This window comes from Bos javanicus, chromosome 7 (genome assembly GCF_032452875.1).
Source record: "Bos javanicus breed banteng chromosome 7, ARS-OSU_banteng_1.0, whole genome shotgun sequence".
NCBI classification, from domain to species: domain Eukaryota; kingdom Metazoa; phylum Chordata; class Mammalia; order Artiodactyla; family Bovidae; genus Bos; species Bos javanicus.
This window is the reverse complement of record NC_083874.1, coordinates 6,404,969-6,409,036: the sequence shown is the minus strand read 5'-3', so window position 1 is coordinate 6,409,036 and position 4,068 is coordinate 6,404,969.

The following is a 4,068-nucleotide window of genomic DNA, read 5'->3' as shown; positions in this document are numbered from 1 at the left end:
TCCTGAAGGCTTGTCTGGTTCCTTCTTGCTCTTTTGGCCTCAGGGCACAACGGGAGTGTGTGAACTTAGAGACACATGGAGGTTCTAGGAGAATGAAGCTCACGGTAGCCCTTAGTCACCAGGGGGAGATGGAGGCGGTGGGTGAAGTCTGTAGGGATTAGGTAGACTTAGGTTTAATCCTCACTGTGCCATTTGCAGGTCATTGGGCTTCCCCTTCTCTAAGCCTGTTTGCTGCTTGGGAAAAAGGATGATGGCTATCACTACCCTTCAAAATAGGCTGGATGATCAATGGGATTAATGGTTGGGATTTGCAGCTAAGAGTCTGTGCAAAACCCAGTTAATGCAAGTCAAGCCACAGACTAGGAAAAAATCTTTGAAAATCACACATCTGATAACAGGAGTGGATCCTGCATATATGAAGAATTCTTAAGCCTCACTGACAAGGAAACCCCTCAACTTAAAAAGGAGCAAAGGATTTGGGCGGACATTTCGCCGTAAAGAATATACAGGATGGCGTAGAGATAAACACACGAAAGATGCTCAACATCCTTGGCCATCAGGTAAATGGGTGGAAAGATACCACTTCACACCTGCTAGAGGACTAAAATTAAGGAGACCGACCACACTAAGTGTTAGCAAGAACACGGAGCAACTGCAACTCTCATACATGGCAGGTGGGAATGTAAAATGGTGCAGCTGCTTTGGAAGACAGTCTGGCAGTTTCTTAAAAAGTAAAGTTAAGAGAGTCTGGCAGTTTCTTTAAAAATTACTGTATAACCTAGACATTCCACTCTTAGGAATTTGTCCAAGAGAAATTAAAATATGTGTCCATACAAAGACATGCACATGGATGTTCATAGCGGCTTTTAAATAATAACCTCAAACTGGAAACAACAAACGAATTTCCATCAAAAGGTGAATGGGGCCTTCCCTGGTGGTGCAGTGGTTAAGACTCCATGCTTCTGATGCAGGGGGCTTGGGTGTGCTCCCTGATAGGGGAACTAAGATCTCACATGCCACACAGTGTGGCCAAAAGAAAAAGAAACAAACTGAATGAATAGTGCTCAGTAATAAAAAGGGACAAACAATACCATGAATGAGCCTCAAATGCATCGTGATGGGGGAAGAAAGCTGTACCAGAAAGTATGCACATGGGATGATTCCCTTCATAAAAAATCATAGAAAAGGCAAATTCATCTATAGTAACATCTAGTCATGGGTACTTGGGGGGAGAGAGAGAGATGGGGGTGGGGTGGGAGGGATGGCAATGAAGTAGAAGAAAACTCCAGGTGATGGAGGCCTTAACCTTCCTGATTATGGTGACGGTTTCACGAGGCTATATACCAGTCGTGTGTGTGTGTGTGTGCTAAGTTGCTTTGGTTGTGTCTGATTCTTTGTGACGCCGTGGACTGTAACCTGCCAGGCTCCTCTGTCCATGGGATTCTCCAGGCAAGAATACTGGAGTGGGTGACCATGCCCTTCTCCAGGGGATCTTCCCAACCCAGGGAACGAATCCCTGGGTCTCTTGAGTCTCCTGCATTGGCGATCGGATTCTTTACCACTGGGAAGCCCTACTGTGCGGTTACCTATATATCAATCACATTTCAATAAAGCTGTAAAACAAATTTAAATAAAAAAACTTGATAAAAAATGATCAAAAGATTTGAACAGACAGTTCACCAAAGAGAATAGATGTATGACAGTGTCCATATAAAAGAGAACATTAGAACACAGACATGCACAGAGAAAAGATCATGTGAGGCCACAGGGAGAAGATGGCCATCTACCGGGAATGGAGAGAGGCCTCAGCAGAAACAAGTGTGCTGTGGACACCTTGATGTCTTGCTGCCAGAGCTGTCAGAAAACAAATTTATGTTAAGTCACTATATCTATAGGACTGATGCTGAAGCTCCAATACTTCGGCCACCTGATGCGAAGAGCCAATTCACTGGAAAAAGACCCTGATGCTGAGAAAGATTGAAGGCAGGAGGAGAAGGGGACAACAGAGGATGAGATGATTGGATGGCATCACTAACTCAATGGACATGAGTTTGAGCAAGTTCTGGGAGTTGGTGATGGACAGGGAAGCCTGAAGTGCTACAGCCCCTGGGGTCACAAAGAATCAGATATGACTGAGTGACTGAACTGTGTTCGGTGTTCAGACTGTGAATAGTGTTCTGCTAAGTCAGCCCTAGCAAACGAATACAACACTGTTGAGAGTGAGTAAAATAAAAATAACTCAAAATGTCAGGTGCTGGTAAGGATTTGGCACTGCTGGAATGCTCACGCACTGCTAGTGGAAGAGTTAGAAGACAGTAGTTTTATATAAAATTTAACATCACTGACCATATAACACAGCAATCCCATTTCCAAGTAAAGCAAAAACTCAAGTTCAAGCAAGAAAATTTATAGTGGCTGGTTTGGGTAATCAGCAAAACCTGGAAATATCCCAAATGCCCTTCAGCTTGTGAGTGGCTGAACATCATACAATGACTCCATCCCACAATAGAAAACTACTCAGCCAAGAAAAGGAACGGGCTTGTGACACATGCAGCAATGTGGATGAATCACATATGCATTTGTTCACCGAAAGAAGTCAGACTCAGGCTACATCCTGTGTCGCTAAGCTGTGTCCAGTTCTATGTGACTCCATATACTGTAGCCTTTCAGGGTCTTCTGTGCTTGGAATTTCCCAGGCAAGAATACTGGAGTGGGTTGCCATTTCCTTCTCCAGGGGATCTTCCTGACCCAGGGATCGAACCTGCGACTCTTGTGTCTCCTGAATCGGCAGGCAGATTCTTTACCACTGAGTCACCTGGGCAGCCCCATAGGATGCTATAGGAAAGGCAAAAGCGTAGAGACAGAAAACAGATCGGTGAGTTCCAGGGTCTAGGAGTGGGAGGAGAGATTGTCTTCAAAGGGACCAGGGGCATTTCAGGGGGAGAGGGTGGCAGAACTGTTCTGATTTTTGATCATGGTCAAAACTCACAGGACTTATGCTGAGAATTCTACTTAACCCAAAAGAAAAGGAAAACTAGAATAGGCTCTGAAGCTTCTCAGACCTGTTCTTATCCTGTCTTTTCACCTTCAAGAATGCGTGGCTTTGGGCATGTGAACCCCCTTCTCAGACCCTCAGTTTCTTCCTAGGACTACCAGTAGGAGTCACCAGAGTTGGATCACAAAGCCAGCTCTGTAGGGTCCCCAGAGAGTCTGCTGTGCTCATCTAGCGCCTGCCGGGGGCTGGTAGTAAGCCAGCTCCCTGCAGTCCAGCACGAATGTTCTGGGATCTCATTTTATGAGAGAACAGATTGTACCAAAATAGCCTCTAGGCCTATTTTGGGAGGGGGATGGGCAAGCCACCGGCTGGCTGGGGGACGATTGGCTGGGCAAGCTGACTCTGCCATCTGGGGTAGTGCGGGAACTCCGAAGGCTGGCTCTCAAGTCCAGAGTAATTTTAGCAGCAGGAGTCAGGCTCCATAGTTTCTTTGGTCTTGAGAGAAAAGTTATTTTATTGCTATTACTATTATTCTGCATGTGCTCAGTTGCTCAGTCATGTCCAGCTCTTTGCAACCCTTTGGACTGTAGCCCACCAGGCTCCTCTGTCCTTGGGGATTCTCCAGGCAAGAACACTGGAGTGGGTTACCATTTCCTGCTCCAGGGGATCTTCCCAACCCAAGGATCAAACCCACAGCTCCTGTGGCTCTTGCATTGGCAGGCAGGTTCTTTACCACTAGCACCACCTGGGAAGCTTCCATCACTATTATCATTATAAAATCCACAACATGGTATTATTATTATTGTAAAATGCACAACATGGTATTATTATTGTAAATAAACAACATGGTTTTATTATTATTGTAAAATACACATGGTGTCATTATTGTAAAAGACACAACATGTTTATTTTTTATTATTACTGTAAAATGCACAACATGGTATTATCATTATTGCAAAACACACAACATGAAATTTGCTATCTTAACCTTTTTTTTTTTTTTTTTGCTGCCCTGGGCAGTTTTGGGGATCTTACACCCTCAGTATGAAAGCCCAGGTCACAGGGAAATTCCC